Genomic DNA, 27,676 nt, shown 5'->3' on the forward strand with positions numbered 1-27,676 from the left:
TATTGGAAGGGGTTGTTTGGGTTTGGGGGATTTTTTGGGGGGGGTTCAAGACAGGGTTTCTCTGTATAACTCTAACTGTCCTGGAACTCACTCTATAGGCCAGGCTGGCCTCAAACTCACAGAGATACACCTGCCTCTGCCATCCAACTGCTGGAATTAAAGGTATGCACTACCACCACCTAAAAATAAATTCATTATGACACATAACAATCAAAAAACTAAGTGTCCATACTAAAGAAGGGATATTAAAAGCTGAAGAGGAAAAAGACTGACTAAGATAAAAAGGCAGACCTATTAGAATAACACCTGATTTCTCAATGGAGATTTTAAAAGCCAGAAGGGCCAGGATAGATGTTTTACAGACTCTAAGAGGCCACAGATGCCAGCCCACACTACTGTACTCAAAGCACTCAATAACAATGGATGCAGAAAGAAAAACACTCCACAATGAGCCAAATTTAAGAAGTATCTGTTTACAAATCCAACTCAACAGAAGGTGATAGAAGGAAAACTTCAACCTAAAAAGGTTAATGACACTGAAGAAACACAAAGAATAACTAATCTTAGACCAGAAAATCAAAAGACAGGGAGAAAACCATACTACCACAACAAAATATCAGAAACCAACAAACACTGTTCATTAATTACTCTCAATGCCAATGGTGTCAATTCACCAATAAAAAGGCACTAATAGGATGGGTGCAAAAGCAGGGTCCATCCTTCTGCTGCAACCAAGAAACATCCCTTAACAAGGCTAGACATCACCTCAGTATAAGAGGATTATGCTGATATTCCAAGAAAATGGGCCCAAGAAATAAACTGGTATTAACTGACAAAATAGACTTCAAACCAAACCTATCAAAAAGGAATAGGAAGGACACTACATACTCATCAAAGGGAAAAAACTCCACCAAAAGAACTACCTTAGTAAGGGTTTCTGCTTCTATGAAGAGACACCATGACCACAAAATTCTTATAAAAAAAAAAACATTTAATTGGGGCTGGCTTACAGTTTCAGAGATTTAGTTCATTATCATCATGGCAAGAAGTATGAAGATGTGCAGGCAGACACAGTGCTGGAGAAGGAGCTGAGAGTGTTACATCTTGACCTGGAGGCAGCAGAAGGAAAAACTATGTACCATACTGAGCACAGCTTGTCCCAACAGCCACATACTTCCTCCAAGGACATGCCTACGTACATATGCACATATGTAATATATTTAAGACATGAATATGTGAGACAAAGGTCAGAATTAAATATAATGCAGAGGAACTCAAATGGAATTAAAATGTCATGTAAGAAAGAAGAATCTTTCTAGCAATGAAGAAGGATGTTTCTCAACATTAAAAGGATTGGTTCCTCAAAAATATTAATATAATGGATGTGCATACACTTAACAAGAGAGCCTCCATAAACAGAGAGCTGATTCAGATGGAAGATGTGATTCAATGGAACCTACATCTGTAGCTGGAGATTGTCATACCTTTTACCCACTAACAAACAGAATCCAAGAGATTAGTTACTGAGAAATTTCCAATTACATTTGTGGGCTCTTTGTCCTAAACTAGTACACTAGAGCACCACGCAGTGGGAGAGTGTAGGCAGCGCCTGTGCCTCTGGGGCACAGCAAACAGTGCATCATAAAAAGGTCTATTACACTTGTTAAAATTGATATTTTGTATTTTATATTTGCTCTGATCAGAATGGAGCTAAATTTGATATGAATATAATGATAATCATAAAGTTTCTCAATATTTTCAAATTGAAAAACATTAATAATTCTAAATAACCATGAGCCAAATAGATAATCATGAGGATAATAGGAAACTAATTTTGCACTCAGTTCTCCTGAAAATACCAGATCTAAGCCTCTGCTTAGATGGGAACGTTTAGTTAAAAGAAATATTTGAGAAAATAATAATAATTTTAAAACCAAGGATCTAAGGTTAACTTTAAGATGCTAAAATTAAGGAACTATACAATGATTACCCAAAGTACAAGGAAATAGGAAAATAAAAAACATAAAATATTTTCTATTGTTTTATTGAGCTATACATTTGTCTTCACTCGCCTTCTTCCACCCCTCTCCCCTTCTACCCTCTCCCATGACCCCCACAATCCTAATTTACACAGGACATCTTATCTTTATCACCTTCCTATATAGATCATGTATGTCTCTCTTAGGGTCCTCTTTGTCATCTAGCACATGTCCTTGTGGTATGACTGAGCATCCTTTGGGTATATACCCAAAAGTGGTATTACTGAGTCTTGGGGTAGATTGTGTCCTAATTTTCTGAGAAATCCCCATACTGATTTCCAAAGCACCTGAACAAGTTTGCACTCCCATCAGTAATGAAGGAATGTTCCCCTTACCCCACAACTTCTCCAGCATAAGTCGTCATCAGTGTTTTTGATCTTGGCCATTCTGACAGGTAAAAGATGCAATCTCAGAGTTGTTTTGATTTGCATTTCTCTGATGACTAAGGATGTTGAGCATTTTCTTAAGTGTCTTTTAGCCATTTCAGATTCATCTACTGAGAGTTCTCTGTTTAGGTCTGTTGGTGTGGGACAATTGTTTATATTCTGTCAATTATGCTTTAAATAAATGCTGATTGGCCAGTAGCCAGACAGGAAGTATAGGCGGGACAACCAGACAGGAAGTAGAGGCGGGTCAATAAGAACAGGAGAAATCTGGAAAGAGGGAGGCTCCCTCTGTAGTCCTGTCCAGACACAGAAGAAGCAAAGTGTGACTACACCACTGAAAAAGGTACTGAGTCATGTGGCTAACACAGATAAGAATAATAGGCTAATGTAAGTTATAAAAATTAATAAGAAGCCTGAGCTAATGGGCCAATCCGTTTATGATTAATGTAGACCTCTGTGTGATTTCTTTGGGACTTAACGACTGCGGGAACTGGGCAGGACAGTACAAACAACAGTCTGTACATCATTTTTTATTGGATTATTTGTTCTTTTGATTTAAAATTTCTTGAGTTCTTTAATGTTTTATGTATGTCTAATGTGGGATTGGTAAAGATCTTTTCCCATTCTGTAGGCTACCATTTTGTCTTATTAACCATGTCCTTTGCTTTACAGAAACTTCTCAGTTTCAGGATATTAACATGTAAAAGAATACAAATAGATCTATCTCTATAGCCATGCACAAAACTCAAGTCCAAATGGATCAAAGACCTCAACAAAAACCAATCACACTGAACTTCATAGAAGAGAAAGTAGAAATACACTTGGACACATTGGTACAGGAGACCACTTCCTAAATATAACCCCAGTAGCACAGACACTGAGAGTGACAATAAGTGGGACCTCCTGAAACACGGAAAATATTTTTAAAACACTACAAATATGGGATAACAAGACCAAAAAGTTGGTCACAATAGATACTTCTGAGATCCAAGGATTAGGCTAGTGTGTGTTCTCCCTAAAGTTGGGAATACCAATCTTATTAAAGAGTCATGGAATGGTCAATTAGAAAGAAGAAACAACCAGATAATCATAATAATAATATTTAATATAATAATTGAATTATGAAATTGAAAGTTTCCATTTGGCCCTAGAAATAGTTCTTTCCTTATGCAAAGAATTTCCCGCCACTTTCTTAAAACTCTGATGAACTGGTGAAAACGTAAGCCCTAAAATGGTGTGCCTGTTTTTGCAAAGCATTCTACTTGTTTTTCACAAGTGTTTATTTTACTTTGACAATACATTTATCCGAGGTAGCAAATGGTCTTGACTAAAGAAAGCGGCTTTTTTTCCCCATTTTTTACAGGCTGTAGCAAAAACTCGTGATGTGAAAACACTGTCTCCATGCTTGTACTGGAACAGATGTGGTAAATACCTGCTCGTTGTCCTAATAGAAACGCTGAAGAAGCACTGTAAATGTGGAGAACAACCCCCAGTGCACTGAATCCTCTGAATATAAAATATTAGCATCCCATCTATTAATTAGCTTCTCCTTCTAAAGCAACTGTAAGAGGAAAGTGGAATGTAAATAGTAATTAGTCTGATCACAATTAATCAGTATACTTTGTCCTCAGGACCACGTCATATAACCCTTAAGAGGGAGCTAAAAAGACATTTTAAGTATAATCAGGGATTAAAACTTTGGAGTGCCCATATTCAAAAGTTACCGTATAACTTTTTGTGAGACAGATTTATTTCACAGACGTATAGCTTAAGATTTCCATCTGAAGCAGTGTAGGTCATCTCTTTAAAGGTGCTCCATGAGTTATGATTTAGGGAAATGAGAAATGATTTAATTCCAAATAGTCCACAATGGAGAATATTCCCCATTAAAAACCCATTCCATGGGGTCAGTAGATAATGGACTACCAAGATCCTCTTTAAAAATTCAAGTAACTGCAAAAAATAAAATAAAATAAAAGGTCATGAAGATACTGTGTGGGAATTCTCCCAAAGCCATCAGTGGCATGTGGCAGAGTATGAAAAGGGTTGACTTGTGGGAAATATCACCACTGGAGAAGAAATCACCTGATATCAGGACTTTGCTTGAGTAAATGGAATTGGATAATCATCTAGCGAGAAGCTGTAGTTTAGTCCTACTGAGTTTCAATACAGTTCTACTGTGTTATTCTGCAAGAGTACAATAGCTTGAGATACTCAAGTATGAAAAGTACATGCAAATTAAAATATGTTTGAGAGTCAAAATCACTGTCAAAATACAAATTTTTCCAGTTTATCATTAGAAACTTCATGATAAGAAAATACATGACTGCCACAGAAACAGATGAACTTTATTATTGTCATTAAGATAGTAAAGGTAATTATTCAGACATAGATAATTATTAAGATGTAAAATATTTTGATATTATTGATATTTCTATGGATTTCATTTTCACTATAAACTCCATTAACTTGTATGGTTTTGAAACCAAACAAATTAAATGCTACAAATACCTTCAGTGAATAAACTACCCAAAAGTAAAGGCCAATTAAACAGTCTGACCTTTTAAGGTTATTCTAAACCAGGAAGAGTAATTCTTTTTAAGTATTCTCTATATTTCTTATTATTCCAATGACTTGGTCAAATGTTGCCCTCCTCAGGCCAGACATAGTTTACCACTGAATTTCAGCTGGCATGGGCTGAACTTGCCACGAACTTAAAGGAAGAGCTCCGGCAGGGAAAATTCTGCAGATAATTAGTATAAACCCAGGTCAACTCGAAGACTAGTTTTAATTCTGAAAGGGAAATGGCATCAGAGAAATGTCTGTTCAGCTCAGGCAATAATCCTTGCTTTTACTGGCAAATTAACTTTGTCGCCCCCTTGGTTAAAATCACTTCCCTCTGCCATCTGAGTAAAACTGAAGAGCTAGTTCAGATTTATGAACCCCACCTAACCCGGGTCAGTGACAGCGTCACGTGCCTTGCTTCCCACTGGCACACCAACCTCCTTGTTCACGACCACACATGACGAGCATTCTCCTTCTAGGCCTTGCATCAGTCGGTACTTAGTCAACAGTCTCTGCCCACACAGTCTACCAGGCAGGGCTTTTTTTTCAGTAGGCCCCCACCCAATTGTCACCTCATCAAAGAGATCTTTCCTGGGTATCTAAAGTAGAATTAAGCATTTTCAACTTCATTGCCCTGCTAATTCCATTTGCGGGACTTTAAACAATCTGTGCCTCATTTGCTTACTGGGTTATCACTCGTGCATTTTAGACTGTCGTCTAGGTGAACTGGGCAGTTAGTTCTAAACTCTGAAATTGCTTGCCACCCCTCTCTGGCACACAACCCTGTGTGTGATACAGGTGGATTTCAGTTCTATTCAGTTCTCTCTTATTTTTACCGATAGTCAAAGTCTAGCAAGAATAACCGTGACCGCTGGGTTGTCTTGGCTGACATGTCAGTATGCTTTCCTTTTGAATCAGGTAGAAACAGATGGAAAAGTGACTACATTTTAGAAACATCTGGAAACAAAACTATCTGATAGACTGAGTATGGGACGTGAAAGAATTAACGAAAGCTCATTTCCACACCCGCGGAAACGGAGATGTAAATTTGCTAGCTGTTGGAAAAATCACGGGGATGAGTGGGCATGGAGACACTTTCAGTATTGTGTAGGTTAAATCTGAAGTGTGTGTGTATATATGTGTGTGTATGTATATATGTATATATATATATATAATATATATATATTTAGATGGTAATAAAATAGTGGTTATGTAGCTGAGTATAAAACTGAAGGCAAAATCAGGCTAGGGGACCACAGGAGCAGGAATGAAAATCACCATTATTGTAGACCTTCCCCACAGGTGACCTGAGTGACGCACTCCACCTTTCTTCCATTCCAGACACACACTTAGGCTCTCTGAGTTCAGATGGCCGTGCACTCGAGTGTGCAGAAATCCTACGCAATTCTCTGCACGCGTTTCTGTTTCTCCTCCATTCTTTACCTTGGTTTTCATGTATCCACTACGCTAGCTCTGCAAAGGAGACAAGGCCTGAAAGTTCGCTGCTGAATTCACAGCAACTCCTTCTCCTTCACCTTACCTTTTCACTTGAAAGATATTAACCTATGTGTTTGCCAAATGACCGAGCATTAAATGGAGCTGTGCGGCTTCCTTAAAGGAAAGGGATGTCTTTGGCTTTTCTGTACCTAAGGAGGTGACCCTGAAGATTGTATTATATCAGAGGATAATTGATGTTCTGCATGTTCCATTCTTGTTATCTTCCTCCTATTAGATGTTTGCACGGCAAAGAACATATTCCTTTGGATATCTTAGCAATTTATTATCCTGAACCAATCAGGTCATTGGCAAACACAGCACAGCACATCTGTGTTCAGCTACAAATGAAAACAGATGTCTATTTATAGATCTAGCAGTCATATTAGTATGATTTTAATTCATTACTGTGAGTTTCTGCACAATTCTCATCTCACATGTGGTAGAAATTATAAAATCCTGTATTAAAACTGTCTTTTAAGAGGTAGGGTTATGGACTACCAATTATAAAAAGATAAATAGGGACAAAACAGTTTAACACAGTTGCCTGAGCAGAGCAAAGTGGGTTCCTTGTAAAATCTTTATTGTTGCGCTTTCAGAAAAAGAAGCTAATGCTGGGGCAGAAATGTGAAAACTGAAACATTACAATATTCTCGAATCTAACTGTATCGGTCCAAGTTCTGCCTGTGGTGTGGGAGAATTGTCTGCATTCTGTCAATCATATGTTAAATAAATGCTGATTGGCCAGGCAGGAAGTATAGGCGGGAAAACCAGACAGGAAGTAGAGGTGGAGCAAAGAGAACAGGAGAATTCTGGGAAGCTGGAAGCTCCCTCCTCCATTCCTGTACAGACCACCGAAGAGGCAGCATGTAACTTGCCCAGCTGAGAAAGGTACGGAGCCATGTGGCTAATGTAGATAAGGATAATGGGATAATATAAGTTATAAGAGCTAATAAGTAACCTGACCTAATGGGCCAATCAGTTTATACCCTAATGTAGACTCTGTGTGATTTTCTTTGGAACTTGCCTGCTGTGGGGTACCGGGTGGGACAGAAACCCACAAACAAGCCGGCTCTCATGTTACATGCCTGGAGGGAGAGGGGAACGAGTGAGGCTACTTGAGGTGGTTATGAAGGCTCACAAGACATGCAGGAAGCAAGATGGCAGTGTGCGTGAGACCTCGAATCTCTTGTTTCCATCTGAAGGATTAAGACACAAGAGACCTACCATTTAAATTCCAGTATACAAGTGGACGGGGACGGTGTCAAAGAAAATATTTCACTTTCAGTTTGAATCAAGAAGCCTGAAGGAAGCCACACTCAAACAGTTGGGAAGCAGGATGTTCCTACCACATGAAGGCCAGTCTTTGTTCTAGACAAGCCTTGGGTTCACTGAATTTGAACCTCTCAAGCAAGGAAGGCAATCCTTTCACCTCGGTCTACCAATTCAACATTCACATCCGTCAACAACATTGTCATAGACACTCCATAAACGGTGTTTGATGATATAGCTAGACATTGATGACTCAAACAAGATGACACATTAAATCAGCCATCTCATTGCCGAAGAATTATGTTTACATATTTATTTTTATTCAGGTGTCCCAAAGAAATGACTCAAGAGGTCAACAAAATTCATGCTAGTTCTTTCTCACGCATACTGTTTCTTCCCCTGAACACTTATTTCAAGCCTTAGAATACTACTACAATTCTATAAAATTAGGAGAGTTTTCTCCAAATGAGACTGAGAAAATCTTAACTTCCGGTTCCATGTCTACTGTACTGCTTCTTATATTGGTAAATTCAATTAATGTTATAAAATTCTACTCTTCTTGAATATAAAAAGCGCACTGGACCCGGCAACTTCTGGGGATCTCTCCTAGGAATGGCTTTGAAACTGGAGACAGTTCTCTCCTGTTCTGGCTGTGCGGATTCCTCATGAGTGGAGATGAACTAACTGCCAGCTCTCAAACCAAGAGGAAGTCTTTTGTAGTAACTGTGGTGGTTAGTGTAGCAGAAGAACCAGGCAAGCAAGACTAACCTAAACTGTTTATTGACCCAATAGAAAAGAACAATAAGTTCATAATATCCATGACATCCGACAATAGGCACAGTCACATTCATATTTATGCAAAACTATACCAATCTTTTTTTTTTAGTTTGAGCTTAGGGGAGAAAATATGAGTGGTGAAGGGAACTAAATAATTTAACAGCTCTTTCTGCCAGGATGTGTAGACCAGGCTTAAACATCTAATTCTTTCCATTTCTTTATGATTAATATACAGGTTCATAGTTTTGAGCTAGTTTCACTATCAGTGCATCCTTAATGCTTGCTTGCTTGCAAGGCTATAATAGACAGCACCTTTCTGTAGTCCCAGTCACACAGACCACTTCCTCTGGTATACTACAGATCAGAGCAAATATTAAATTGAATAATTTTCCTACCAACCTTCTATTATCGTTCTTAACTTTGAACACTTGTACGTATATGCATTTATGCATATTTTAATAAGTTACCCCAGGTTATTTTTTGCTTTTCTTTGTGTATGTGTATACATGTGGTGTACATGCTGATATGCACTTTGATGAAGGTGTGCATACCCATAAAGATGCATGCATGTGAAAACCTGAGGCTGTCGTCAAGAATCTTCCTCAGTGATTCTCTTCTAGATAAACTGTTTGAGGCAGGGGCTCTCAATCAAACCCAGAGCCAATGATTTTCTTCTATATAACTGTTTGAGGCAGGGGCTCTCAATCAAACCCAGAGCTCCTGGATATGGATAGCAACATTAGCCGACTTGTTCTGGGAAGCGCCTGTCATTCAAACCTGGAGTTATAGACGGCCACCAATGCCCACCCAGCATGAAAGCATCTACATTTAATGCCTAGGTCAACTTCTCAGCCGTGCCATCTTACTGTTAAGTGTAGAGATTTTTTAAATAAAACTGTATTTGAGGTTCGGGAGAAAGTCCATAGCAAAAAACACAGATTCATTTAGGGTTAATTTTACCCTTTATCAGCTAATCCCCCCCCAAAAAAATTTAAATGCATGTCCACTGCTTAAGCTGTGTTGCATGCAGTTGTCATGTATTAATTTGAAAGCACGACAATTATCCCACTTTGGCTACTGATGAAGATAGCCAGATGAGATTGCTCAAGTCAGGGGTCTGAATCTACATTGACTAAATTGACTGTCCCCCTTTTACAATTCTCATTCATCAGGTAATATGCAGCTACAATTAAAGGTGAGGGTCTTGGTGTTTCACTGACAGTGAGACCTGTTCAGCCACTGAACATGTGGACACTGAGCAAATTGAATTTCTGGTGATTGGAAGCCCTCTCGGTCCAGTGGATTACAAGAATCTTTAACTATGGAAAAGAAAGAGACTAAAATGCCCTGAGCACTCTGTGTGCTTCCATTTATAAACCATATTCTTTCCTAAAATAGAATGTTCTGCCTTTACATCCTTTTCAAAAAGTCATTGTATTTTTTTTCTATCACATCTTCCAGCCAAATGACCATTGTCTTGGGCTTATTAATTTATCATCCTCTGAACATATCATATCAAGTAATAAAACTGAACTACGGGGCCATCCTTACTGATTTCTGGGAGAGGATTGGGCAAATTTATAGTAAAACTGTTCACTGAGACTATCTTGACTTAGGTGCAATATTAACAGGTACCTAGTCACTAGAACTGAAGAGATTTTCATTGTTTTTCCATTGGGCTGATTCATAGACAGTACATGAAACTGAACAAGAGAAGTAAAGGGCAGCTTGAGAGTTCTTTTCTGTGACTCTCTTTTGATGCATGCACTTGTCACAGCCCCCTTACTTCAGGTTCTTGCATTGTTTGTTCAGTCAGCTGTGTTGAGAGGTTCTGCACATCAACAAACGCGACATGGTCCCCAGGAACAGCAAGGGTGCAGGTTGGGAAGTACTTCCAAAAGCCAGTGTGGGACTTTGCTAATAGATTTCAGAAACCCAGCTATTCAGCTGTTTCTGCTGCTTCTGCCTCTCCAAGTCAAACCAAGGGCAGTCTTAAACCGGTGCAAATCAGCTCACACTCAACTGGAGTGTCTCAGAGGCCACCTCATAGAATGCCAGTACAAAAAGCCCAGAAGTAGGGCCTCAAGTGCTCAGAGAAAGGCTAGCTGACCCACAGAGGTCAATGGCATATGCTTCTTCACTGACTCAGCAGTCTTGTTACTCCAGGCCACATTGAATTCTATTTTAAAAGTTGGGTGCAACTTGGACCCCACCGTTTAAGTTCCATTTCTCCTGTATTGTATATGTTGGTAGGAGGTGCACACTATTAGAAGGGGACCCAAAGGCATTCTGTGAGGGAATAGCAGATGTATTTTATGAATGTGTGGCCTCTAGTAAGAGGTTCTTAACAGGTCTCCGCTGGCTACATCCCAAGCTATTTCTAGCCCAGAAAGAAAAGAAGCTAGAATAATTACCATGTGGCTGTTCCCTTGTGGTTCACCTATCACTCTTGCTCCATCTTAATGACAGAACCATAATACGTGGTTGATTTGTCAGCTAGTCAGGCTCAGAGTGCTTAGAATTAGGTCTGACAACACCGGTTTGCTTACATAAACGGCTTAGTAAAATTTCAATGCTTAAAGTAGGTTTTTTTTTTCCTTTGAATAGTTTTACATTTAAAAAAACAACAAAGAAAAACACTTGACATTAATTCTGACTCAACAAGACTCAGGTTAGTGAACTATTGTGGATTGCCAAGATCTTAGTGACATATCACTTCAGAAATGATGGATGCTTAGCAATTACTGATCTCATATTGCACTGACAGTCCTGGCACTGAAAGTGGAAGCTGTTCGGAATGATAAATGGATATGACAATTTATTAAAGATCAAAGGCACGATTAGCATTGGGTACAGATGCATCCATTTAGAAAGGACATAGGAGAAGGAAAACAAAAACAAAGATCAAGAGGATTTAAAATGTAGGAATTTAACCTTAGAAATGAAGGGCACAGCTGTAGTACACATTCCATTTTTGAAAGCAGAAATTCTAGAAATGTATCAGCAGTGTACCTTAGAGGTAAGGAAGGCATACGTGAAACCTGGTTCTAACACTTTCATGGTCTCATCTACCCATCTGCTGATCAAGTCTCCCCTTTCTCTGCTTCTGGCCATCAGCATGCACTACCATGGTTTAAGGCCTCTGGTCTGACTACAGTCTTTGCCATGGTCTGGTTAATTTCGGCGCTGAATTTCCCTCTCTCAAATGGAAATGGAAGACATGAAGCATTAGAACTGAATAAGCTATGGAACAAAGCAATTTCCCCCAACTTCATGACTCTGTGGCATGTCTGTTGAAACAATTAGTAGATGGGACACACTGATGCTCTTAATGGCACACATAATTAACAAATCTTATACGGATACAGTATGGAATACTATTAAACTGGAAAGAAAAATGAAACCATGCCAGGGGTGGCAGTGCGTGCCTTTAATCCCAGCACTCGGGGGTGAGGTAGGTGGGTCTCTATTAGTTCATGAACATTTATGAACATCCTAATCTACAGAGTAAGGATAGTCTGAGATATATAATAGGATACTGTCTCGGGGACGGGGGGGGGAGGGAGGTAAGAAGAGGAAGGGAGGTGAAGAAGCACACTTAAAAGAAGTCCCATCCTAGCTCAGAATTGAGACTAATAGAGGGTTATTTATTTAGGGACAGACTCACAAATCACAGTCCTCTGCTGGAATGGAGAACAGCAACCAAATCCCTCAGGCGGAAAAGAGGCTAAGGGCCTGCTTTACATCAGCATAAATAGTAAAAGAGGCCACGCCCAAGTAGACAGGTAACTTAAAGGCGACTGGCTGTAGGAATTCCTACAACAGGGAGGGGGACGGGAGGGAGGAAGAGAGAGAGAGAGAGAGAGAGAGAGAGAGAGAGAGAGAGAGAGAATATCATGGACTCCCTCCCTCCCCCCCCCCCCGCAGGAAATGAACAGAACTAGAAAAGATCATACTACGTAAGGAAGGAACTGAGTAAGGTAACCCAGAAAGACAAAGATCACATGTTCTCTCTCATATGAGAATCCTAGCTCCAAAGCTTTCTATGCGCATCCATAGCCTACAGTAACTACAGAAACCAGGAAAGTAAAAGGAACCATCGCAGGGATGGGAGAACAATAGAGACAGGACTAGCAGAGCACATGGGATCCGAAGGGGGAAATGGGGAAAACGGAGGCTGTAGTTAAGGAGATGTAGGAAAATAAATACAGACTAAGAAGGGATGGGGGGTAGAGAACAGTAAGAATGTTTGAAAAAGTCCTGAGGAATCATACTATTAACTACCTAAAACTCCAAAAACATCCATAGGTTTGTGTATAAACATACATATACACTTCAAACAAAAATCTCCCATCTGGGCTGACTATGCTCTCCCCATGACCCAAGGACAATCTAAAAAAACTCCCAACACTCAGAATGAAAAGCGCTCTTTTGAGTCATCATTGGGGAATGTACAAGAGATTCCCAATATATTATAGGATGTTGCTGTGCTCTTGGTTGACCCCCAGTGCTGAAAGTCCCTATTACTGAAAACATCAGGTGGTTTGAATAAGAATATTTGAATAGTTGGCCATTAGGGAGTGGTGCTAATTGGGAGGGATTAGGAGGTGTGACCTTGTTGGAGTAGGTATGACCTTGTTGGAGGAAGTGTCTCTCTACAGGGTGGGCTTTGGGGTTTCAAAAGCTCAAAGCAGGCCCAGTGTGGCGCTATTGGGAGGTATGGTCTTATTGAAGGAAGTGTGTCACTGAGAAAGCAGGCTTTGAGGTCTCTTCTCAGTGTCAAAGTCCATTTCCTGTTGCCTTCCGACCAAGATGTAGCCAGCACCATGTCTGCCTACATGCTGCCATGCTCCCTACCATGATGATAATGAACTAAGCCACTCAAACTGCAAGCCATCACCTCAATTAAAAGTTTTCCTTTATAAGAGCTGTCATGGTCATGGTGTCTCTTCACAGCGATAGAAACCCTGACTAACACATTCAGTGTCTCTCTCTTTCTGGTCCCTGCCAATCTGGATGTAGAATTGCCAGCTCCTTCTCCAGCACCAAGTCAGCCTGCATGCCACCATGCTTCCTGCCTTACTGACAATGAGCCGAATCTCTGAAACTGGAAGCCCGCCCCAACTAAATGCTTTCTTTTCTATGAGTTGCCATGGTCACTGTGTCTCTTCGTAGCCTTAAAGTTTCTTGTATCCCACAGTTTTACAATATTATCTAAGGAGCCTGAATTCAGCTGCTGTTTGTGGATAGGAGACCACTGATATTACCCAGCCCGTAGGTGAGGTGAAGGATAGCAACACCAAAGAGCCATCATTAGTCCAGGGACCCCACAATCTAACATGCCTATCTGTGCTTCCAGGTGCCAAACATTTACAACAGGGAGGATGGGGACTACAATTAAACACTTTATTTCTTGTCAAAGTTGACTTAAGATCACCATGTTCAATATCCCACACGCTAACTGCATGATCCCAAGATGCACTGCAGATTTCTTTTTTTTTAAATTTATTTATTTATTATGTATACAACATTCTGCCTCCATGTATGCCCACATGACAGAAGAGGGCACCAGATCTCATTACAGATGGTTGTGAGCCACCATGTGGTTGCTGGGAATTGAACTCAGGACCTCTGGAAGAGCAACCAGTGCTCTTACGCACTGAGCCATCTATTCAGCCCCCACTGCAGATTTCTTTAGCATTTGACCAAAGTACTGAGGAAATTGTCTCTGTGTGGCCAGAGAAGGTCACCAAGGGAGTCCTTGTTAGCCCCAATTGCTGATGTCTGTTTCTTTCTTGGATGATTTGTTGATTCTTCCATTTCATCTTCTTCACCTGCAGTGACTGTAGACCAGATCTTCAGCATCTTATCCCAAGAAGCACTGCAAGATTTGGTTCCTGAGCTACCCATGCTGTATACTCCACAACCCCAGCATGACTTCTGGTCCACTGGGGCGCTCATTAGTAAGCAAGACAAACTGTCTTTTTTCACCCAAGTCGCATCTTTCATAACATTTGTATGTCCCACAATGGTCATTACTGACTTTCCTTCAAAGGATCAGATCTGAAAATTTTATCATAAGAACCGAACAGGGTCTATTCCAGTCATCGTGGAACATGAATTGCTCTGACTGGGGTGTAGTCCATATTTCCTCATTTTCTAGTTCAACAACCTCTTCCAATGAGATATTTTCCAGTTCTACGTATTTGACCAAGGACATTCTGGTGTGGGAGGTCCTTCTGTCTCTGTGTTGCTTTTATTGGTTAATGAATAAAGAAACTGCCTTGGCCTGTTGGTAGGTCAGAATGTAGGTAGACAGAGAAAACTGGACTGAATGCTGAGAGAAGGAAGGCAGAGAGAGAGACACCATGGAGCCACAGGCAGAGTCAGACATGCTGAAACGTCGCTGGTAAGCCACTTCCATGTGATGATGCACAGATTAATAGAAATGGGTTAAATTCATATGTAAGAGTTATCCAATAAGAAGCTAGAGCTAATGGGCCAAACAGTGATTTAATTAATACAGTTTCTGTGTGATTATTTCAGGTCTAAGCTAGCCGGGCAGTCAGGAAGAAGAAGCGACCCTCCCTCCAGCTTGGGTTGACACTCAGGTAGCTGTAAGTCTGTGGCTAGTGCAACAGAAGCTCGGCTTCTGCTGTCTTCCTCCAGTTTCCTCAGATCATATCATGAGGTTCCTTTCCACAGGCACCCAGCCCACACACATCAACTACCTCAGACTACACAGTGGAAATACAGAGATTAAATTTAGCTTTTTATCATGGAATGTCTTATTGTCTACATTCATTGTGTTTGAAAGTTTTGCTGGGTGTAGTAGTCTGGGCTGGCATCTGTGGTCTCTTAGAGTTTATAGAGCATCTGTCCAAGCCCTTCTGGCTTTTATAATCTCCATTGAAAAATCAAATGCTATCCTAATAGGTCATCCTTTATATGTTATTATATATGTATATACATATATATAATTTCTTTGTTCTATGCATTTAGTGTTTTTATTATTATGTGTTGAGGAGACTTCCTTTAATGGCTCAGTCTATTTGGCATGCTGAACGCTTCTTGTAACCGTGATAGTCATTTCCTTCTTTGAGTTAGGGAAAGTTTTTTTTATGATTTTATTGAAGATATTTTCTGTGTCTTTGACATTAGTTTATTCTCCTTCCTATATTTCTATTTTTCTTGCATTTAATCTTTTCACAGTGTCCTGGATTTCCTGGAATTTTATGACTGGAGTCTTTTGGATTTAATGGTTTTTTTTTTTTTGACTGAGGTATCCAATTTTTTTCTAGCATGTCTTCAGTGCCTGAGTTTCTCTTCTATCTGTTGGTGAGGCTTGCCCACTGAGGTTCCTCTTCAAGTTCCTAAATTTTTCATTTCTAATTTCCCTCAGTTCAAGTTTTCTTTATTGATTCTATTTCTATGTTCAGGTCTTGAACTGTTTTATTCATATCCTACTACTTCTTTGTGTTTTCATATATTTCTTTAAGGGATTTATTAATTTCCTCTTTAAGGATGTCTATAATATTCGTAAAGTCTATTTTAAGGTCTTTTTCTTGCGCTTCATCATGTTGGAATACTCAGGGCCTGTTGTGGTAGGGTTTCTGGACTCTAGTAGAGACATATTGTCCTGACTCTTATTTACTGTTTTCACTCTTGCATCTAGGTACCTAGGTTTGGAAAAATTGTAATTCTAGGTGCTAATATCTGGTCTTATCTTTGTTGGGGGAATGTTTTGCTCCATGGTTTCTGTTGCCCTCTCTGGTTCTTAAGAAAGTATGTTGGTTATGTGGTATCTGGAGGGAATTTTTTCTGGGATTCAGGTAGGTGTGGCCATTGGGGATTCAAGGTAAAATGTATTTTTAGGTACTGAGAGCTGACACTTAGGAATGGGGATGGGCTAGGAGGTAGAATCTCTGATGGATTTCACCCTCAGAAAGCAGGGTGTTCCACCAGGATCTGCTTAGTCCCCTGAGACTGGGAGCAGAGAATAAAGAGATGCTGCAGCTGGGCAATTGGATTTGGAGATATGGATAAAGATGTCCAGATCTGTGTTTAGCCTCCTTCACTAGCCTGTGGACCCCAGGGAGTGTCGCTGAGGTTGGGAGATGGGACGGGGCAATGAGAGAAAGGAGGGAAGTTTGGAAGGGAAGATCTGTGTGGTCCACTGGAGATGGTGGCAGCAGGACAAGTGTGGCCTCAGCAGGTGTAGACCTGTGGATGAGACTTGGGGATGGATTTGGAGGAGTTAGGGAGTAGTGAAGATTTGCAATTAGTCTACCCTCTTCCCTCTCAATGTTTTCATTGTGCAAATCTTTTCATTACGCAGACATGTAGCTTCTTAGGGAGTATATATACCTGCTGTTTGAATGACTCCATGATGCCTCCTGCACTCACTGAACAGAATGTGCTGCCCAGAGGTGTTGAAAGACAAAGATTCTGTCACTACCTGGGCAGTCTTGAATATTTTTTAAAAGCAGAACTACGGTTTAAGGTTATCAAGGGCTTCTATGCTTTTTCCTGCAGATTTTTATAAGTTTCCATGGATCTTTTTTCTCCCAGTCCCTTGGCTCTTTCTAAGGTGTGTTTTACCATTTTACGTCATTTTTCTTCCTCCAGACACTGAAAGGTAGCATTCCTCAAAGTCGTACCCTAGCCCTGCTGCCCATCCTACTGAAGGCTTCTTGCCAAGGCAACATTCCTTCCACCCATGCCTTCAGTCACCTCCTTCATTCACAGCCTACATTTCTTCCTGAGCTGCAGAACTGCGAAACTCACTGCCCACTTGACACTTCTACTTAGAGAATGTAAAAACACCACTTTCAGCATGTTCCAAAGCAAACTTATGTCTTCTCCGCCCCAATCATACCTCTCTGCCTTCCTTCCCATCTTTGACTGGAGCCCCTGTTGGAAACGCTCTCTCTCTCTCTCTCTCTCTCTCTCTCTCTCTCTCTCTCTCTCTCACAGACACACACACACACACACACACACACACACACACGCACACACCCATCACTCAACCACATAAAACACATTAAGTGTTTGTCCTAAGATGAAACTGGAAATCCTGACCACTTGTTGAACCCCTTTACCCAGGGATGCATGAATCAACATAATCGTTGACTTATTTGCTTTATCGCCCTTTTCACCTTTGACCATTGGGACTTCCCTATTCTCTTTCCTCTGCTTGGCATCCTAATTGCATCCTAAAACTCCCCCGACCACACCAGTGAATGCTTTCGTATGCCTTCATAAACACACCCATCCCTCTGGAACATCACGGTGGTATCATAAACTCTGGTTCCTCACACTCATTATTACAGATGTTGAACATATACGTTTGGTTTTACATGTCTGATTTGAATCAATATCTATCTTATAAACTTGATTTTAAGATCCCCTGGGAAAGAAATAAAGCTATGTTATTATATATTTTATCTGGGGCATCCAGCAAATGACAATTGAAGAAGTATGCACAGAGTAAGCTATTTGAGTGCACACAGTTTTGGATGAATTCTACTGGGAAGATATGCTGGAAACACAAATGCTGATCAAGATGAAAAGCTGGCTGACGTATCCTGGGCTGTGGCTTATTTTTTCTTTATTCTGTGGCACCTTACATTTCTTTATTGTGTGGTACCTCACACAATGCCTGCATACAGAGGTGTTCAATTATTGATTTGTGAAGGAATACAACTTATCATGGGAGTTCTGTTTTCTGCTTACCATTTAAATCTGTAGAAAGTGTCTTCAATGATAAAGCTAGGTTAGCTGTGAGCTTGTTTACCCTGAGCGGTGACAGGTGCTCACTCAGTTCATGCTCATATTAAATACACAACTCTATCAAGTATTTTAAAAAGGAAAAGATTAAATCTTGTAAATTGTTGGCTCCATGTTTTCTGAGAGCTCAGAAAGTAGAACAATTGTAAAAATGTGATTAATGTCATACCCAGCTTTCATTCTAACCAAGCAGGTAATAAATGCTTGTCAACTGCTGTAAAAACATTTTACAAGCTGAATACTGCCCTTTTCTTTGACAGACCAAAGAGCATATGAAAAATGAAACACAAAACAAAACATGTAGATTTTGTTTCCTGTTGCATAATTTTTTGTCCCATAAGGCTGTTATTTTGATTCCAGTTGATCTGTATTTGAAATACACAATGTTTTCTGTCTCACTGATACCATTTTAGTACCTATGTCATGTTGAAAATTCTACATGGCATGCTGCCTTTAATGATGAGTTCATGGTTGCTTTGAAGGCAAACATTGGTGGTGAAAAGTAGGAACTAAAGCTACAGCATCCCACTGATGCAAAACACAAGCTCCTGCTGAGATCAAGGCTCTATTCTGGCAACTGAAACGGGGGAGAATAGTATCTATAGCAGAGACGGGGAGGGTCACCTTCAAGACAAGAGTATGGGTGACACTGAGACGTATGGTGGGCATAGACAAATGAAGCACGTTTTTAATTACGGGCCACTGGATTTTATGTCACAGTTCTTCCATATCAACGGAATAAAGAAGCAGGAATACATGAATCTGCAAAACTATATATCAAACAAAAAATATAAAAAGTCAACTCATATGGTGGTAGAAAACTATATGTATAATAAAGAATTAATATCTTACACAAAAAACCATAGACAAGTGAGGAAAGCTGGGAGCAGTTGAGGTGTCCTCCCAGGGAAGAGCACACCAATTGTTCATCCAGTGTCAAAAGGTCAGCCTTTGAAATATGCATACAAGTAACATTATATGGACTCAACAGGTTATATTAAAGAAACTATACATATATACAAATACATATGCATGCAGTAACAAAAGAGAGAACATAAATTTGAAGGAGAGTGGGGAGGGAGTTGTGGGAGGTTTAGAGGAGGAAAAAGTAAGAGATAAATGTTGCAATGAAATTCTAATCTTGCCAATACACCATTTTCTGTACCTGAGTAAATCTTTGCTGTCCTCAATGTTCTGTTTACTGCACAGGCAGTGTTCTGCTCACTGGCTCACCACCTCAGGGGAACGATGGTCACAGAGTCTACAGCCACTGCTGCCATTACTGGGGAGCTGATTTCCGCTGACAAAATTGAAGATGCCCCAGCTCTTTCTACCTCTGCAGATAAAATGGAGAGTCTGGATGTGGCTGGTGAAGCTAAGAAACTTTGGGGATTAGAACAGAAACATCTGATAATGGAGAACATTCCATTGACGGTTAATGCATTCCAGGAAGCAGCTAGTCTTTTAGGTAAGAAGTATGGAGAAACAGCTAATGAATGTGGAGAAACCTGCTTTTTTATGGGAAGTCACTTTTGGAGTTAGCCAGAATGGAGAGTGGAGTGTTGGGGAGTGCCTTGGAGGAATGCATGCAGAAAGGAAGAAGAAAAGACAGAAGATGAATCTTTGGTTGAAAATAATGATAATGTAGATGAGGAAACAAGGGAAAAGTTGAGAGAACAGGTTTATGATGCCATGGGAGGAAAAGAAGCCAAAAAGGCAGAAGGCAAGTCTCTGTCAAAGCCCGAAACTGGCACAGAGCAGGAAAGTGAAGTGGAGAAGGGTGGACGAGAAGATATGGATGGAAGTGCGCCTGCAGAGGAGCTACAGGGAAAAGCTGAATCAACTTCAAAGCCGTTAACTGAATCCTCTGGAGAAGCAAAAGAAGCAGCAATACCAGCACTGAATGAAGCTGAGGTCGCTTCTGGGAAGACAGAGCGGGCATCATTGTGTGCTGAGGAAGGGAAATCAGTTTCTGGAGCTTATGTTCAAAATAAAGAATTCAGAGAAATGGTGCATCGGGAGAAGGAGAGGAAATAATAAGCATAGAAAAAAAGCCAAAAGAAACTTCAGAAGATCAGTCTGTTGGGGCTCCAGAAAAGCAGGGCACTGCCATGAAGGGAGAAGCTGAAAGAGTTGATGCCGCAGTCAAGTCGGTGGACGTGGGTGGGGAGGAAATAGTAGAAGGATCAGGTAGCTACCTCTGAGAGTGAAGTAGGAACGGCTGTTCCTGAGGAACTGTCAGGGCAAGATGAAGTGTCACCAGCAGTGGCTGCAGAGGCTGGGTTAGAAGTCTCTGAGAAGCCAGGGCAGGAGATTACAATTCTTCTCAACAATGGTTCAGTTGACGGGCCATCAGCCACAGAAGATCAGACTCCTAGGGAACCACAGACGCCTACAGACAGACTGACAGAGACTAAAGATGGGTCAAGCGTAGAGGAGGTCAAGGCAGAGCTGGTTCCTGATCAGGAGGAAGCTATGCTACCGGTGGAAGAGTCTGAGGCAGCTGAAGATGGGCCTGAGACCAAGGTCGCCCAGAAGGCCACGGAGAAAGCACCTGAAGATAAATTTAAGATACCTGCTAAGGAAGAGACACAAGAAAGAGACGAACAGATGAAAGAGGGTGAAGAGACTAAAGGCTCAGAGGAAGAAGACAAAGAAAATGACAAGGCCAAAGGAAACACAAATGAATCAGTTCTTGAAAATAAGTCTCCTCAAGAAAGCGAAGAGGAGGAGATTGGGAGGCTAGAACTTGTCTGGGATATGCGGGATTTAGCAAAGATCATTTTTAAAAGGCAAGAAACAAAAGAAACCCCGCTTTATGCTGCACAAGCCCATCTTAAACTTGGAGAAGTTAGTGTTGGATCTGAGAATTATAACCAAGCTGTGGAGGAGTTCCAGGCTTGTCTAAGCCTCCAAGAACAATATTTGGAAGCCCAAGACCATCTCCTTGCAGAGACTCACTCCCAGTTGGGTTTGACCTACAGTGACAACTCTCAGTATGGTGAGGCAGTGGCACAGTTTGACAGATTTATTGAAGTCATTGAAAAGAGAATGGCTGTACTAAATGAGCAGATGAAGGAGGCTGAAGGATCATTTACTGAATATGAAAAACTGAGGAGCTGAAAGAACTGCTACCTGAAATTAGAGAAAAGTTAGAAGATACAAAGGAGTCTCAGCGCAGTGGGCATGGAGCTGAGCTGGCCTTGAAAGCTACTCAGGTCGAGAGCTCCTCTTCAGCTCTCACTGCTGGTGGAGCAGGCGCCTCAGTCTCCATGATTGCCAATAGAAAACCAACAGACGGTGCTTCCTCGTCCAATTGTGTGATTGATGTTTCCTCTCATCTTGTTAGAAAAAAAGAGGAAACCAGAGGAAGAGAGCCCCAGAGAGATGATGCAAAGAAAGCCAGGCAAGAGCCGGAGCTGAGCGGAGGCAGTGGAGATGCTGTCCCCAGTGGACACAAAGTTTCAGAAAAAATGGAGGCCGAGGCCGAGAATGAGGCTAAGAGCCCGGCAACAGCAGAGGGGACCGTGGAGTCTGCAGCTACAGCTGAAGGCACTGCATCTTAAGAGGGAACAGAACCTTTCTCCCAAAGGAAAGTGGTTTTGTACATAATGTATTTTTTCACTTTTGAGGATTCTTTTTGCATAACTTCAATAAATATTGTAGGCAACAACAAAAGAAAAGAAATTATAATATAAAAAATGAACAAAAAAGTAAAGGGTTACTATCCAAAATATGTAAGGAACTCATACAATCCAACAACAAAACATTTTTTTGCAAACTAAAGGTAAAATCCACAGATAACTTGATTATTGGCAAAGACAATCTAAGGACATTTTTCTAAGAAGTCATTCAAATGACCAACATGTATATGGACAGATCTTCAACCTCTCTAATCAAACCAACAGCCCAAACCACAATGGCCTATCACCTCAGACTGGGGAAGGTGGTTATAAGCAGTGAGTCTGAAGACAAGTGTGTGAGGCATAGATAAAAGGGAACATTCATAGACTAGAGAAACGGCTCAGGGGTTCAGCACACACGCTGCTCTTACAGATAACCCAAGATTCAGTTTTCAGCAGTCCTGTTGGGTGGCTCACAGACACCTGCAGCTCCAGCTCCAGGAGATCTGGTGCCCTCTTCTGGCCTCCACAAGAGAACAAAATTAAAAAAAAAATAGCAAAAAGATGAAACTAGAACTATGACCTGACTCCAGATCCTAGCTACTGAGATGTATCCAAAGAGGGGAAAGAAAAAGAAAAAACAATATGTTGAAGAATTATGTGTACTCCAAATCTCCAGAAGTTTTAACATTTCGCATGACTAATGTAAAGTAGTAATTGGTTTCTTATTAATCAAATATTTCATGGGGGATAAAGATGTAAAAACCCCTCCTCTGAAGAGCCACTGCATCCTCTTTATTATTCTCCAGATAATGACTGCAAGCCGTAATGGTGTCTAGTACTGACATCTCCATTTTACTTTTTCTTCATAAGTCTGCTCAGCATAACCACAGTGGTTACTATTGATTCATTTGCTTGGATCTGTAGTAGACTAAGAGAATGTGCCTGGGTGGGTCAGTGAATATTTCCAGAAAGGACTACCTGAATGTGGAAGAGCCCCATCAGTGTGTATGTATACCTTTCAGTGCATGGCTTAGATATAGACGTTGGAGCAATAAGTCATGCTGTTTGTTTGTCTGCATTGGTTTCTGGGAGTGTATTTTATCCTCCTCCTCCTGCTGCTGCTGCTGCTGCTGATGATGATGATGATGATGATGATGGTGGTGATGGTGATGATGATGATGACGATGACGGTGATGATGATGACGATGACGATGATGATGTTTCCATCCTCTGCTAACACCAGCTTCTAGATTCTTCAGCTCTACAGTAGACTGAAAACAAGTAACTCTTCATGATTCTTCCAGGTTTTCAGTGATGGACTGGAATTGTTGAAGCATTTGGCTCCATGGATTTAGAATTTTCATCCTCTCCAGATGCCTATCATTGAACTGACCAACCCTTAGCATGCAAGTCATGCTAGTGAGCTGCCTTTTATAATATGCATGTAGTCTATTGGTCTTGTTCCTATAGAGACTCCTATCTAATGCCATGAAGCATACACACATATGCACATATGATGTCATGACTACTGGGTAGAAACTGCTTTCTAAGGAAATAGAAGCAAGAAAAAGAAATATATTAAATATTATAAGCAAGAAGAGGAAATATATTAAATATTAATATATGTAATAATATATTAAAACAAAACAAGCATAACACTGTGTGTTCTCTGGAGGCTCCTAGCAGGTGGTATCTTGAAAAAAATACAGGCAAAAGCATAAAAATTTTTTATTTACTCTTTATTAAGTCTTAGTAGTATAAATTAACTTTATGAAGAAAATAAATATTTAAGAAAATCTACTAATGACTGAACAAGAAGATAAGGAACTAACATGTCTGGACACCTTACCTACATTCTTCTCTTCAGAACAACCTGGCTGAATCACACACATCACTCAGCTCTTTTATAGGTTAAACTCCCAAGGCTTAGAGACGTTACCTGATGGGTATCAATCAGAAGGAAGCTGCCAGAAAACAGAACTGATATGTGTGACCATAAACGTTTTTCAAGTTTTAAGTAATCACTCTTCAAATATTTACGCATTTTCTGTGTATGAGCATTTTATCTACAAATACGCACACACAGCATGCATATGTCAAGGGCAGCAATCAGAAGCAGGGAATTGTAGCACGGCACGAGTTCTAATAGGTCTTAATAATAAAAGCCCAGAGCCAAATATAAGGGGAAATGCTGAGATCAGAGAAACAAAGCAGCAAAGCACAACCCCTTACCTACTCAAATTCCCAGCCGAAAAGAGACTGAGCTCCTGTCTCCTCCAGCCTTATCATTTCCTCTCTCCACCCAGTCACATCACTTCCTGTCTGTCTGCACAGACCTTCAGACCTCTATGATTAGCTAGTAGCTAGCTCTGCCCTCTGGTCTTCAGGCAAGCTTTTTTTCTACAAACAAGTTATCACCACAAAAATATTCATAGACGATTCACCTGATAAGGTATTAATGTTTAGAACTACAGGAAGGACTCAAAAACTTTTTTCACAAAGAAGTAAGCAATCTAACTAAAATGTACCAATAACCTGAATAGACACGCTGCAGGAGATGAGACTCAAATGGACAACAGGTTTCTAAACACACATGGTGTATTAGCCATGGGAGAAATTGAAGCAAATCCAGGTAAGACATCATCTTACTACACTACAGTGGCTGTCGTGAAGATGAAGAATACCAAGCGCTGACATGGGTGTGGACAAAAGCAAACTCATCTACCGTTTGTAGAAATGCCATGGAGAACAGTGGGGAAAGTGCTTCAAAAACTTAATAACAGATGTTCGGTCAGATCCAACTCTATCGCTTCTAGATATGAATCCAAAATGCGAAGTCAGCAAGCATACCAATGATGTATCTCCATGCATGTACTTACCAGTACTATTCATATTATCAAAGATATAGCATCAACTCGGGTGTTCATACATGAATGGAGGAGAAAAAAAGGAGGGTCTCAGTACAGTAGAAGATGACGTGCCATGAAGAATGAGCTCATTTGCAAGGAAATGGATGAATGAGAGGGGATACATACATTGTGTTAAACTGACTTTATTTCATCTGGGTGCAGAATGGTGGTGATTTAAGGTGAGAAAACATAGGAGAAGGGTGAAGGGAAGTTGCCTATTGGACACCCAAGCAAAGGCAGACAAAAGGAACGAGTTTTGATAGTCCTCAGCACAAGGGGATGACAACAGTTTATAATCATCTGTGGCATTTTTAAGAACACTTAAAAAGAGAAGCGCCCCATAGTTCCAAACAGGAAGCTGGGGCAAGAGAACTGCTGCCTCGGTCTGGCCATCCCACTCACTGTGCACAAATATTACAAGTCAACCAAGAGCAAAACAAAGTGTGTCTCTTGCCTTGCTCCCTGCATAAAATGGAAATAAACAGCTTTATCTGCAGGAATTTCTTTAGGAACCCCAGAAGTAGAATCAAGCCCAGAATATACCAAATAAAAGACCAATTCAATCCTTAGGATTCTTTTTAACTCTCCATACATATATTGTTTTTCCCATTAGCATTGGAAATGTCATGGTAATTAGAAAGGGCTTCCTGCTTGGCATGAATTCCCTATTAATAAACTAGAGAGGTTCAGAGCCTACTAAAGATATGTATCCTAACCCACATCAAAATAAAAAGGCAGAAACTGAAAAGAAACCTCCAGAAGGGCTTCATTTTTTAGGGGTTCAAAACAAGCTTTCTAACAATTGTTCAAGTCTTTAAAAACAAATGCCATTCCCTGGAAGGAGAAGAAAAAGAGCTCAGTGGACGGGAGTCAAAACGTCTGCATTTTAAATCCAAACTCTAGTGAATGACTGTGAGCTCTTAAATCACATTTTCCCTAACATAGCATTTTTATTAATTGTTTGCAATTTCCCTACAATGCTCCCAAATCCCACTCGATTTCTACTCTTCCCAGGTCCATCCTCCCACCCTTGCACTTCCCCACACCAAATAAAAGTTCCCCAAATACAATTTGCGTTGCCCATATACTCATTGGAGCCTGGTGGAACTGCTAGTGGCCCAAGCCCTTAAAGAAAACTGAGTCTTTCGCCCCAACACCCACCAGCAGTCACCAACTGCAAAGAGCTATGCTTCAGCATCTTTATCACAATTTTTAAGGACTCTCTACAATAGGCTCCTATCTAGATTTTCTTGGGGGGGGGGTGCTTGTCAGAGAAGCTGTCTCTCGATCTCAGTCTGCAGTCATTGATACCATTGCAAAAGAAACTTTCTTGTTCTTAGAAGTCTGCAGCAGCACAGTTCATGAACTTCACATGGTTTCCAGCAGCAGCACAGACCACGGACATCAGCCGGGTCTCTGGACTAATCAGATTCCTAAGTCTCGGTGTCCTTGTTGGAGGAAAACACACCCAAGGGAATGCTTAGCACAGCAATTTTCTAACAGAAACCAGTGTCCAGTGGGAAACAGAATTTATCTTCAATCATCTAGCAGCTGGTTACCAAGGACTAAAGAAAAAACTTAAGGGTCTCTCCTTTGATGAAGGTTCTTTTAAACTGAATTTCCCAAAAGTGTAAATGGCCCCCTTTTACCAATGGAAATGAGCATGTCTGAAAGACTCCAGACTCTGCATTTCTGACATTTCCAACATTCCTTATGCAGCTAATACCAAACTTCAGACAGCTGCCCACTAGTTGGGTATGGTGGTGCATATCCATATCACAGCAACAGAAAGCTGAGGGGAGGGGATAAGTTAGCTCCGGCACCTGCGAACAGCCTTGACCATATAATGATTCAGAAACTAAGAACATTATTTATGCACCAAAAAAAAAGTTTTCATGTTTACCAAAAATCAGAACAGTTTATTCCTGAAATCCATGTCCAAATACAACCAATTGCACCTACAGAACTCTACATCCTTATCAGTGGGATAAGAAGAGAACATGATAATCCTTTTGCTCTAGGTTTTCCATTGAAGCCTTTTTTTTTTCCTCCTATAGTGAATTTTCTCCAGTATAGATGAAATGCAGAACTTACCTTTATACCTTCTCACTATTGGTTAAATGACACTTTAGAACAGGATATCTTTACAAAGGGTCTTCAAAGGAGAAATTAGGTTTATCTTTGATCATTCATCCATTCAAGAAAGTTTGCAACATCTGCACAAACGGCAGCAGAAGCTGGCAATTGATATTTGCTCCATCAGCCTGATCTTATTGTAAAAGCTAAAGTTATATTTTAAGTTTAAATTACTGTACTGAAGAGATCTATAAATCAAAAGTGCCCCTAACCTGTAAGCCCCCCTTATCCAAGGATGGATAAGTTCTGGGAAGGTTGCGGACTATTTCTTATGTAAAATAACAAGCCACATGTTTTCACGTAGGTGAACAAGGTTGGTTGCCCCAACTGCACAGGATATGCTTGACCACAAGTAGGCATGAGGTGTATAGGTGGGAGGTACGTCGGCGGGAAGTACGTCAGGACGTATGCTTGCTTCCAACTGGATGAAGGTGGGAAGTGTGTGGTCTTGTGGGCTTTGCCTTTATGAGCGCCCGACTAACCAAATAGAACACCATTCTCTGGGAATCCCGGGTATGAACCTGGCCAGTGCACACCGTTCTGGCCAATATTAAGTAAAGTTTGCTTTAATGGAACAATCGTGGATTTGGTCTTTCTGTTTGCTTGCTAATAAATGAAGTCTTCAAACAAAGCTTTGAGCAGCCAAGCATTATTAACAATAAAGTTTTAAGTTAGTGTTCTCT

At 40.6% G+C, this 27,676-nt stretch overlaps 1 protein-coding gene and 2 pseudogenes across 2 annotated transcripts in view; 1 reads left to right on the forward strand and 2 right to left on the reverse strand.

The window, feature by feature from the left end:
- Tmem232 (transmembrane protein 232) overlaps positions 1 to 27,676 on the reverse strand; it is a 277,122-nt gene that overhangs the window by 101,823 nt on the left and 147,623 nt on the right. The window lies entirely within an intron of this gene.
- LOC125405487 (ribosome biogenesis protein WDR12 pseudogene) lies at positions 13,674 to 14,753 on the reverse strand (annotated as a pseudogene).
- On the forward strand, positions 19,571 to 21,888 carry LOC125405465 (nuclear autoantigenic sperm protein pseudogene; annotated as a pseudogene).

The sequence above is a fragment of the Myodes glareolus genome, chromosome 1 (genome assembly GCF_982192425.1).
Source record: "Myodes glareolus chromosome 1, mMyoGla1.1, whole genome shotgun sequence".
NCBI classification, from domain to species: Eukaryota; Metazoa; Chordata; class Mammalia; order Rodentia; family Cricetidae; genus Myodes; species Myodes glareolus.